The following is a 12709-nucleotide window of genomic DNA, read 5'->3' on the forward strand; positions in this document are numbered from 1 at the left end:
GGGGTTTGCTCAGAAGGGACCTGGGCTGGATCTAGAGCCATTTCTCAACTTCAGTGCTATTGACATGTTGAGTATGGATGTGAGAGTTGGACTATAAAGAAAGTGCCGAAAAATTGATGCTTTTGAACTGTGGTGTTGGAGAAGACTCTTGAGAGTCCCTTGGACTGCAAGGAGATCCAACCAGTCCATCCTAAAGGAGATCAGTCCTGAGTGTTCATTGGAAGGACTGATGTTGAAGCTGAAACTCCAGTACATTGGCCACCTGATGCAAACAACTGACTCATTTGAAAAGACCCTGATGCTGGGCAAGATTGAGGACAGGAGGAGAAGGGGATGACAGAGGATGAGATGGTTGGATGGCATCACCAACTCAATGGACATGAGTTTGGGTAAACTCCGGGAGTTGGTGATGGACAGGGAGGCCTGGCGTGCTACGGTTCATGGGGTCACAAAGAGCTGGACACAACTGAGTGACTGAACTGAACTGAGGTGGATAATCCATGTCCCAAGCATGGTAGGCTGTGTGTGGCATTCTTGGCCTCCACCCACTAGGTGTCAGTAGGATCCCTGCCAAGTGTGACATCTTCAGATATTGCCAGATGTCCCCTCTGGGCAGAGTTGCCAGATAAAAGTATAGAACGGCCAGTCACATTTCAATTTCAGATAAGAAACAATAATTTTTCAGCACGTGCAGGTCTCAAATATCACCATCCTATAATTTTGCTCACTGAATCTATTAACTCCACCTCAGGGCCAAAATCTCCCTTCTTGAGAATTACTGGCCAAATCTAACCCTTCAGGCCTGGATTGTGAGGGGCAGTAGGTGAAAAGATCTAATGAGATCATCAAAGGCCATTACCCCAGAAAGGCAAGAACTGTATCATACTCATCTATGTATCCCTAGGGAGAAGTAGACTCTCATTAAATATTCTATCTGAGATAACAGGTATGAGGGACGTTTGAACTCTATCAGGTTCAGGACTGGGCGTTGAGTACACACTCCCTGCCCTCAGGGAGCCCATGGTCCAGCAGGCATAAACTGAAAATGGTGTTTGATCTGACCCACTTAGCACGTTCAGATTTGACTTTGTGGTCAACATTCTAAAAATGGAAGCCACTACATAAAAGTCACGATTTCTAGTGTCTCTTAAAAGATGTGGTACATCTTCCAAATGCTTGGAACATCTGGCAATTAGATTTGCACTCCCAGGTGGCAAGTCTTGCCTGGAGCTGAGAGATGGGTCCCTGTTTTCCCCACCGTCCCCACCACAGTCCCTCTTGCCCTGTTCCAGCACCCTGCACCCATTTATATCGGTTATCTGCCTGGTGCCTGAAGGCAGTTGGATTTCAAAGCTCGGGTCTGATGGGAAAGAAGTGTTAGCATAGAATGTCCTGTTAGGTGATCTGTGTAAGGCTGGTACTTGATCCCCATTTTACAGATGAAGAAACTAAGGTTTAGGGAGGTTAAGTGAATTGCTTGAGATCATGACAGCAAGGCTGGATTGGAACCCAAATCCCAGGACCCCTGGGCCTATGCCCTGGCCAGAGATCCCCCTGAGAAGCAATTCAACTGCAAGGGCAAGAACACCGTGGCACCGGGAACCCAGAGGGGAAGTGGTGACAGGCACGGAAGACCAGAGCTCCCCACACTCACTCATCTGTGAGAAACCAGATGAGCGAGGAAGCTGGTTTGAGGAGAGCAGCCCCAGGAGCTCTGCCTGGGACACAGGGCCGGACCTGAGACACGCGATCACCAGCACTCAAGGTCCAGCAAGGTCAGGGAGCTCAACCACCAGACAACCGTGAGTAGACTTTGTTGTTGTTTTATTTAGGGCTTCTTCCTCATTCTAGAAAACCTGTGTTCTCACCGTACCCCTTCCCTCCAGGGTGGTAAGAAGCTGGGCGGACCTGCCTGGGGCCAGGGGACTGATGTTTCTGAGGACTCCTGCAGTTTTTCAGGACTAGCCCCTGGAAGGCTCATGGCCTGTGTGGTCCTCACCCTCTCAGCTAGGACAAGAATCAGCTCTCAGCTCTGTGTCCACCAGGGTCAGGACGCACAGTGGTGCTCGCAGCCTCAGAGAGCCTCGCTGTGTGCCAGGGACCGCTCTAAGGACCTTTCGTGGTTTAATTTTATTTAATCCTCACAGCGGTCTCCCACAGGTGCTGTTGTCATTCCCCACTTTACAGACGGGGCTCAGTGACTCACCCGAAGTCACATGGGCATTCAATGAGAGCGCTGGGCTTGAACTTGGGCATTCTGGCTCCCCGCACACTTCAGCCACTAGGCTCTCCTGCCTTACAAGGTGCAGGCTTAAATAGAAGATCATGGACCAGGGGAAAAAAAAAAACAAAGACTAGGGCCAGAAGAGATCTTGGAAATCATCTGGTGAGTCCTGGCCTCCATTGTACAGATGGGGAAACTGACAGAGAGACCCAGCTTGCCCAGTGGGCATCTCAGGAGTGTAGTGTGGTCTGGTCCACTCTAGACCCAGGAGGCCAGAGATCCACTTCGCTGGAGGGTCCACTCAGCAAACAGTAGGGCTAACAGTGTACCCCGGAGTCAATGCCTGAGTATGAACCCCAGCATTGCCTCTATTAACCCTGCTGCTGCTGCTGCTGCTAGGTCACTTCAGTTGTGTGGCCTCAGACAAATCATGCCACTTCTCCCCCACTCAGCTTCCTTTTCTGAGAAATTCAGACCCGAGACCATCACTCACAGGCTCGTGGGAGGGTTGATGAGATGATGCCAGCACTGCCGTGGGCACGTGTGCTGGGCTCAGGGAGTGGCTGAGGTGAAGATTCTGACCTTCACCGAATCCACCCTGGCCCTGGACTAGAGATGAGGACGAGTGAGGCTGTGGGGCTGCTTTCCCCTAGAATGGGTAGCACGTGGACACCTTCAGGGCATGAAGACCAGGACTGAGGTGGAGGAGGGGCTGCGGAGGAACTGGGAGAGACCCCGGGAGGTGGCACCCCGACAACACTGGCCCCAGGTCTGTAACTACCTTCTGGCTCGCCTAGAGATGGTCCCTGACCTGCCCTGAGCCCAAGCATCCGTTTCTATCAGTGACGCACGTCCTTTACCCTTTGGTGGGTTAAGGTCAGATTAAGGTGGGAAAGGGGCTTCCCTGGTGGCTCAGATGGTAAACAATCTGCCCTCAGTGCAGAAGACCCGGGTTCGACCCCTGGGTCAGGAAGATCCCCTGAGGAAGGGAATGGCAACCCACTCCAGCCTTCTTGCCTAGAAAGTTCCATGGACAGAGGAGTCAGACGTGACTGAGCACAGCACACACACAAGGTGGAAAATGACAGCCCGGTTCAGCTGAGCGAAGCCCTCGGGGCCAGTCTTTTCTCTTCCCTCCTCATCTTGTTGCGTCTCTTCACCTTTCTCCCTGATCTCAGATGTGCATAAAATGTTCTTTTATACATTCTTATTAAAGCACATTCAATAGGACTCCAAGCCCCCATCCTACTGAGCAAGTCAGAGAGTGGATCTCAGTGTGAACTGAGCTATCCCCTCCCCTACTCCTCACTCTTAGGGTCACTTACAGAGCACAGTGAGAGAAGCCACCCGGGCTCCTCCTATGATGAATGCCCCCTTGTCCAAAGGGGTTTGATCCCCTGAAGTCCAGCCCTCCTCCCTTCCCCTGTATGCCTGGAGCCCAGATTCTCTGCCAAGGCTGGAGTGCCCTGTGTCTTGGGTTCACCCTCCAGGGTATGCCACCCGGCAACTTCCCCCAGAGGTCCTGCCATCTCCCCAAGGCACTTGTAGGCCCCCAGCACTCACAGAACTCGTGACCTCGGGTGCTTTCCCTGCGTGGGGCCATCGCCTCTCTCCCTGGCCTTCGATTACAGGTGCAGGCTCCTCTCTCTCCACCCATGGGACACCAGCTTAACCTTCTCACTGAGCTTAGGTATTTTTTTAACAAAGGACAGGAAGAAGGGCTGTCTTCAAACAGCTTCTGCTTTCTGCCCCTGCCCCTGCAAAAAGTCCCTGAGCTGGGAGACACCAAGGGCACTCTTTGAAGGGACACAGGCTGCCTTACCTTATAGAGAAGGAAAACCAAGCCTCAAGAGCAATGGGGAGTCACTCAGGCTCACATGGCCAAGGAGAAGAAGAGCCAGGGTCCAGTCCTGCGCTGTGGGCTCCAAAGCTTGTGCTGTCGATCGCTGAACCTTGTGGAGGACCCAAGTCTCCCCGATTAGTCAGACGACCTTGGCTGAGTCACATCTCCTTTGCAAACCTCAATCTCTTCAACTCTAAAAATGAAGCTATGGTAGGATTACCTACCCATCTCAAAGGAGTGCTTGTGCGTTTTCTGAAGTCACCTGATGCGAAGAGCCAACTCATTGGAAAAGACCCTGATGCTGGGAAAGATTGAGGGCAGGAGAGGAAGGGGATGACAGAGGATGAGATGGTTGGATGGTATCACCGATTCAACAGACATGAGTCTGAGTAAACTCCAGGAGTTGGTGAAGGACAGGGAAGCCTGGTGTGCTGCAGTCCATAGGGTCACAAAGAGTCAGACAGGACTGAGCGACTGAACAACAGCAACATTTACTGAGCATTCTAGTACAACATGCTGGAGCTCTGCTAGACCTGCAGCCTTACCTTTTTCAATTCTCGCAGCAGCCTGTGGGGGAAATGCTATTGCTACCCACATTTGAGAGGTGAGAAACTGAAATTCACCCAGGCATAAAGCCTTGCCCAAGTTCACACGGCTGGTCACGTGGCAAAGCAAAGCCCTAAACCCAGGTCTATCCGAATCCAGAACTGTGGTACATTGTGGCGAGAATCAGACAGGAGAACAGACGTGGAAACTGCCTCCTAAGCACTAAGGTGCAAGGCGGGCCCAGGGTCAGCCCTCCTCCAGCAGAAAAGGACAAGACCTTTATTCCGTTTTCCCATCATATTCTGGAGAGGTAGGGTCTGCAGGGTGTCCTGCCCCGCCCCCCCCCCACCGCCCTCAGGCAGCGAAGGCCCCCAAAGGAAAGAAAATGGCAGACCAGGGCAGATAGATGGGGTGGGTCAGGTGGGGAGGAGCCTCCCCAGCGTCATCACACCCAGCATGGGAGAGAAAACTGTGAGTATTACATTCAAGCGGGTGACCGCATGGGTAGGTCGGGCATCCTGTGGGTTTTCCTGCTTCTCTTCTCCTCCCCCACCTGCTGATGCCCCCAGAGGGGAGGCCCCAGATCCGCTCACCCAGCGAGTCAGAGGCAGCCTCTCCCACCAAAGTCCCCCCGCCTTCCTCTCCTGGGGGGTTGGGGCCACCCCAAAGTTCCTCTTTGAGAATCACAGCTGCGTTCAGTGTTACCTCTGTCAGAACGCAACAAGTCCATCCTTTATGGGTCTCCAGGGATCTGTCTGGATCCTGGGGAATCTGAAGAAGCCAAAAGCAGGGACTGGGGCTCCGTGGACTGTCTCTGAGTCGTTGTATACAACACCCACTGCGCAGGTGAGGCTGCCAAGGCTCAGACGCAGCAGGTAAATGGCAGAGACAAGAGTCGAGCCCAGATCTGTCTTTCCACTGTTTTCCACCAGCTCATCCCAACAAGGAAGAAGCTATTCCAGAAGGTTCACATTATTAGAACATTTCCATTAAAAAAAAAATTAGTGAATAATTGTTTTGCCATTTAAAAGACATTTTTCTCAGTGTGAGAACTTCTTAAGGTAAATGGAAGAATTGGGAATTCCAGTGGTTAGGACTCAGCACTCTCACTGCCAGGCACCTGGGTTTGATCCCTGGTTGGGGAACTAAGATCCCACAAGCCACATGGCACAGCCAAAAAAAATTTTTTAATAAAATAAATGGAAGAATCAAAAGCAATAGTTAGTGGTGATCAAATAAATGATACTCTCATGACTTCCAACCAGGCGGTTCATCTTTTGACCACTGGCGTGGCTTTGGCTAATACATGGTTTTACACTGATCTTCATCTTATGTTGTTTAATTCATACCTCTAATGAACCAATGATTAAAGAAAGGAATCAGGGACTTCCCTGGTGGTCCAGTGCTGAAGAATCCACCTTGTAGTGCAGGGGACCTGGGGTTTGATCCCTAGTCGGTAAGCCAGCTTGCCACAGCTAGAGGGTCAGTGCACCTCAACAAAGACCCTGTGTACTGCAACTAAGACCCAATGCAGCCAAATAAATAAGTACATTTAAAAAACAAACAAACAAACAAAGGACGCAAAGGGAACTCTGAGGCTGAATAAACAAGGAAGTAGAAGAAGGAAGATAATGACCTCACAGATTTGCCTCCAGATTTATCATTTGTATTTATCTGATCAAATTCCTTACATGGCTTACCAGGAAAATTCTGTTACGAAATGTCAAAGATGGTTAAAAGAAAAAATAACATGTAGTTTTTATTTTCCTGTGTTGCACAGAAAAGTGATCTATACCTGCAAGGCATATGCAGAGAGGTGCTTATACATAGGGACCTGAGAGCTATTTTATCTTACCATACAACAGCATAACATTCTTTTTAAAAGCCACAATTCAGCTTTTTAAGCAATCAGATGCAAGAATGCAAAACCTCAACTCACATAAATGATCCCTCGAGGCTTTTGGGATCTCAGTTTTCGGACTAGGGGTTGAACCGGGGCCCCTGGCAGTAAGAGCGCCAAGTCATAACCACTGGACCACCAAGGAATTCCCCATGTCAGTCTATTTTAAAGTCCATTTGGTGCCTCCATAAAACATCATTTTAAAATTTGTTCAGCCACCATGCATTTTCTTCGGTCATGAATTTAAAGTAAATCAAGCACATGTGTCACTGTAAACCGTGGAGAAGTAAACTTTGTTTTTACATATTAGGCATATAAGTTAAATAAATGTTAAGGAAATTTTGGAAATAAGACACATTACAAATAGTACATTTGACTTAAAACACTTCCTTTTTCATGGACCATAGAAAATTATGACACAGTCCATATAATTCTCACTGGGGTTTGTAAAATTATATATTACTGTGAAATAGTTCCTGAGTCAGAAAAGCTGAAAGATGGTGTAATCCAATCACCTCATTCTGTTTTATTTCTCTCTTTGAAATTTTGGATATGATCCTTAAGTAACCTGGCAGAGAAAATGCACGCAAGAACGATAAACATTAATAGCTAATACTGAACTTCCCTGGTGGTCCAGTGGTTAGGAATCTGCCTGCCAGTGCAGGGGACATGGGTTCGATCCCTGGTCTGAGAAGATGCCACACGCCGCAGGACAACTAAGCCCGTGCACCACAACCACTGAGCCTGCACGCTGGAGCCTGTGCTCCGCAACAAGAGAAGCCACCGCAGCAAGAAGCCTTCCCACCGAAACTAGAGAAAGTCCGAATGCAGCAGTGAAGACCCAGCGCAGCCAAAACAAAAGCTACCGTTTTCGAGGATTTCTTAAGCGCCAGCCTGGCAACTTGCTATACATTTTGTATGCATACCACCACCCCGTTCAGTCTTCACCAGCAGCCCTGGGGGGAGATAATTTCATTATCCCCATCTTACAGATAAGGACACTGAGGCTCAGGATGGTGAGGTAATTTGCCCAGGAGACCACAGATTTCACAAAAGGCAGAATCAGAACTCACATCTGTGACTCAGGGCTGTCTCTTAAACCTCTATCTGAAGTGAAGTGAAGTCGCTCAGTCGTGTCCGACTCTTTGCGACCCCACGGACTGTAGCCCACCAGGCTCCTCCGTCCATGGGATTCTCCAGGCAAGAATACTGGAGTGGGTTGCCATTTCCTTCTCCAGGGGAACCTTCCTGATCCAGGGATCGAACCCAGGTCTCCCGCATTGCAGGCACTGAGCCACTAGGGAAGCTTTTGAGTGGATTCTTACCTGCTTATCACCTCTCTTCACAGAAGCAGGAGATAGAAATCCAGGTTAACGCTCAAGTTACTGAAGGAATCAGTCTTGTTGGATCCGATCCCAGATCCCAGGCCAGAAATGCTAACGTGCTTTCCTCTTCACGGCCACAGAGGCCAGAAGCCAGACAGATTCCCCAAAGCACATGAACACACGGTATCGTAGAGGGCTATCTTGGAGTGCCCGTAAGGGTTAACTCCCAGATTGCTGGCCTCTCCTCATCTCTCCGTGGCTTTGAGTACCCACACTGAGTTTAATTTATCACCAGCCCCTGTCCAGCCGCCCTGGTGACCCTCTAGCCACTCTGTCACCACTCACAGATCTTGGTGGCCTGAAGTCCTACGGACAACAGAGCCTCTTTGCTGGTGCCAGTTCCCTTAATTATAGGATGGAAGTCGTACCAGTTCCCTCACTGGCTTGTCCTGTAGAATGTATGTGTTAAGTGTAAAGTGTGTAGCTTGGGGTCTGGCCCACAGTATACAGTAAGCACTCACTCAGTGTTACTTTCTATCTTTGTCATGATCACTGGTATGTTTCAAGGGCTGAGCCTCCAGGGCTCTCCGCATCATCACCCCACCACTGCTGCCTCTGATCCAGGACCAGCCTCCCCTCCCGGGCTGCTGCAACCCTAGAAACAATCAGAATCAAGATTAGGGAGGGACCCCACCCTTTGGGATCTGAGCAAGCCAGAAAGAGGCAGAACAGCCTGCAAAGAAACCACAGGGGGATTCAGAATACTTACCACACGTGGTTAACCTTTTCCCACTCTCTGCTGTGCAGAGAAGCCACTGTAAAAAGCCCTCAGCTTATTTTAATGGCCTTTCTGCACCCCGGGGTTACAACACCTTGCTTGTCCTACAGAGAATACTTCACAGGTGGAAGGGGTAACCACCCTCTTCCAGGTGTAATTAACAGTTTTAAAATGCTCCCGGAGAAGGCGATGGCACCCCACTCCAGTACTCTTGCCTGGAAAATCCCATGGATGGAGGAGCCTGGTGGGCTGCAGTCCATGGGGTCGCTAAGAGTCAGGCACGACTTAGCGGCTTCACTTTCACTTTTCACTTTCATGCATTGGAGGAGGAAATGGCAACTCACTCCAGTGTTCTTGCCTGGAGAGTCCCAGGGACGGGGGAGCCTGGTGGGCTGCCGTCTCTGGGGTCGCAGAGTCGGACACGACTGAAGCGACTTAGCAGCAGCAGCAACAATGCTCCCAAACCCATCCACTCACCTCACCAGGCTTCCCAGTGACTCCTGACCAAGCTTTCACCAGCAGCAAGTACCCTCAAGGGTAAGGGGAGCCATAGACTCTTACCAGGCATTTACACTGTAATGATTGGTGGTGGTGGTTTAGTCTCTAGGTCGTGTCTGACTCTTTGCAACCCCATGGACTATAGCCCACCAGGCTCCTCTGTCCGTGGGATTCTCCAGGAAAGAAAACTGGAGTGGGTTGCCATTCCTTTCTCCAGGGGATCTTCCCAACCCAGGGATTGAACCTGGGTTTGATTGAACCTGAGTCTCCTGCAGTGCGAGTGGATTCCTTACCACCTGAGCCACCAGGGAAGCCCTAATGATTGAATTCCTAAAATTTTCTGTAGCGGGTTTTCTTTGAAAGAGAACAATAGAACTTTAGTCCTACTATAAAGATGAGGATAGAGACTTTCCCGGTGGTCCAGTGGTTAAGAATCTGCCTGTCATTGCAGGGGACACGGGTTCAATCCCTGGTCAGGGAAGATTCCACACGCCTTGGGACAACTAAGTCTGTGCACCACAACTGTTGAGCCTATGCACAACCAGAGAGAGCCCGTGTACTGCGGTGAAGACCCAACGCAGCCAAAGATAAATGAATAAATGAATATGAAGACAAAAAGCACAGAATCAAAGTGATGCCCTGAATCACAGAGGTGCTCCCTGTAGGCCAGAACTAAGACACGTTTCAGACAGCCTGCCAAGGCGCCCTTCTTGAGTCTCCTGGGATCTGCTAAAGCAGGAAACAGGGAAGGCTATGTACTTACAGTATTTGAAGAACCGCCCCCCTCCCCTCCAAGGATGGAGGTCCCCAGGAGAAAGGTACAAGACCCCACTGAGCATGAGGCTGATGGACCTGGACCTGGGTTCCAGGTGGGCTCTGCTCTCTGTATGACCTCAGGAGAGTCACTTCATCTCCGTGTGCTTCTGTCTCCTTGTCTGTGAATGAGAGACAGGAGAATAGAACCACCCTGCCCACCTTATGGTGCGGAGTGACTGAGTTTACACGCAAAGCCCAGTGCTCGGTCCACCGCCGTTAAGGTACAGTCCCTCCACCCTGTGATTCCATTCTGCCAGGTACGTGCCAGGCAGGCAGGTCAGGCTCTGAAAGCTTTTACCCAAGTCTTTTTGCCACAGATCCTTAGCAAGGCACTTTTGAAATGTGAAGCCAGCCATGCCCTTCTTGCTGATATATCGTCCATTTTTTCCCCCTTAAAAGGATCGGTTGTATCAATGCGGGACATTTTTTTTTTTTTTTAGCTTTTTCCTTATTTATTTATTTTTGGCTGTGCTGGGTCTTCATTGCTGTGCTCAGCTTCATTTCTCTAGTTGTGGTGTGTGGGCTTCTCTTTGCAGTGGCTTCCTTCGTTGCATGGCAGATCAAGGGCTCTAGGTACACGGGCTCAATAGTAGCAGCTCACAGACTTCATTGCTGACAACTTAAAATGATATTTAATGGACCTGTTACATGTGAAAGAGATAATGTGTTTTTCATGCCAATAATTTTGGGGGGCATATCTACCCCCCCTTGTGGGATCCTCCCACATGTGGAATCTTTCCGGACCAGGGATGGAACCCACGTCCCCTGCATTGGAAGGTGGTTTCTTAGCCACTGGATCCTCAGGGAAGTCCCTGCTCTGAGCATCTTGAAGAAGGGAACCCTCCTTGGGGATTTTCACAAGTGTCAGAGAACTCCTTCAACCAATTCATCTGACAAATGCTCCTTGAGCAGCTTCCACAAGCCGGGGAGTTCTAGGCCCCCAAGACACAGCAGGAAGCAAACTAGACGATGAGCCCCAGCCCTCTTGGAGCTGACTTTTGAGTGCCCTGGCCCTAACGGTGGTGTGAGAGGCTTTGGTTAGAGGAAGCAGTCCAAGGAGGGAAGGTAGAAAAGGACACCAGGGAAGAGACTGTTACCTGGAGTGTGAGAAAGACCTCTGCCCCTCTCCAGACAAGCCGGCCTGGTCTTCATGGACGGGTTCCAGTGCCAAGTGGAACATAGCATCCTGGCTTTGAGTTTTGACTCTGCCACTTACAAGCCGTCTGACCTTGGGCAAATTCCTCCAGCTGAACCTCACTTTCCTGATCTCTGCTGCTGCTGCTGCTAAGTCACTACAGTCATGTCTGACTCTGTGCGACCCCATAGAGGGCAGCCCACTAGGCTCCCCCGTCCCTGGGATTCTCCAGGCAAGAACACTGGAGTGGGGTGCCATTTCCTTCTCCAGTGCATGAAAGTGAAAAGTGAAAGTGAAGTCGCTAAGTCGTGCCTGACTCTTAGCAACCCCATGGACTGCAGCACACCAGGCTCCTCTGTCCATGGGATTTTCCAGGCAAGAGTACTGGAGTGGGGTGCCATTGCCTTCTCCTCCTGATCTCTAAGACAGTGAAAATAAGAACCTATCCGAAAGAGGAGCTGGCAGGATAAAGGAGAGAGGGCGTGTAGGTAAAAGGCCTCCACATAGTGCCTGCCACAAAGGAAGCTCCAGGGGACAGCAACAAACCCCCTTTCCTCATACACTTTAACCACAATGATATATCACAACAGACTGAATGCAGAAGCAGAGATGAGAGTCCAGCTGCTAGATAGCAAAGAGATCTGCCCCCCAAAATTATTGGCATTAAAAACATATTATCTCTTTCACACAGAACAGGTTGATTAAATATCATTTTTAAGTTGTCAGCTTTAGTTTCTAACCAGTCACTGTTTGAAAGACCTGTATCAAGGAAAGCCCTTGAGGATCTGGGCAACTTTCAAGATGGTAAAGGGGTGTTGAGCCCACAGAGTTTGAGAACTGTTGCTCGAGTCTTTCTCACTTGAGCTCTTTTGCAACCTGACAGATCCCCTCACCCACTCCCCGCCTCCACCCTGCCCTGCCCCAGCCCACAAGGTTAATTGCACAACTCACAAATTGAAAGGACCAAACGAGAAGGCTTTTGAGATCTTACCTGGTGCAGATGGACATTCTGAAAAGGGGACTGTTTTGCCTGAGGTGGCTACAGAACAGTTCTACTCAAAATCTGGACTGGAATCCAGATTCCTGTCTCATTGGCCCAGAGCTCGCCCCATAATTGCAGGCTGATGGGTGCTGGCTGCTGCTGGTTCTTTTTTAAAAAAATATTTATTTGGCTGCGCAGGGTCTTCGTTGTGGCATACAAGATCTTCGATCTTCATTGCAGCGTGGAGTCTTAACCACTGGGCCACCAGGGAAGTCCCTATGCTGACTTCTCTGCCCCAGCCTGGTTAATAACCCACCAGGCTCCCAGGAACATTCTCAGCTTCCTGTTCACTCAGTTCCAAAAATTCTGAATGGAAATAGGATCTTCTCCCTCTGTTCTCTTAACATCGTCCCACCTCTGGTTCCTGTCTCCCAGGAACCAGGCCTCTGTACCCATACAGCCCAAGGGCATAGCAGACAAGGCAACTTGAGAAAGAGAGGAGAACGTTACAATATGTATACACCTTATAGGTATATGTAAAGCCTGCCATCGCTGGCAGGCGAACTCTGGGCCAGGCAATGTACTAAGCATGATGTTTCCCAGCTAGTTCTCTTGCTTCACTGTCACCGAAGAAATATATTCTATATGTTATTCCCATTTTA

At 49.9% G+C, this 12709-nt stretch overlaps 1 protein-coding gene across 6 annotated transcripts in view; it reads left to right on the forward strand.

The window, feature by feature from the left end:
* The first annotated feature begins 1608 nt into the window (after positions 1–1608).
* CNR2 (cannabinoid receptor 2) overlaps positions 1609–12709 on the forward strand; it is a 36736-nt gene continuing 25635 nt past the window's right edge. For 4 of the 6 annotated variants that reach the window (XM_019981420.2, XM_070776665.1, XM_070776671.1 and 1 more), the window contains exon 1: positions 1648–1802. The gene's annotated coding sequence lies outside the window, so the exon portion shown is untranslated. Of the gene's footprint in view, positions 1803–9565; positions 12706–12709 lie in introns of those variants that run through there. The other 2 variants (XR_011563039.1, XR_011563040.1) reach the window with 2 other exon arrangements.

Source organism: Bos indicus, chromosome 2 (genome assembly GCF_029378745.1).
Source record: "Bos indicus isolate NIAB-ARS_2022 breed Sahiwal x Tharparkar chromosome 2, NIAB-ARS_B.indTharparkar_mat_pri_1.0, whole genome shotgun sequence".
Classification (NCBI taxonomy): Eukaryota; Metazoa; Chordata; class Mammalia; order Artiodactyla; family Bovidae; genus Bos; species Bos indicus.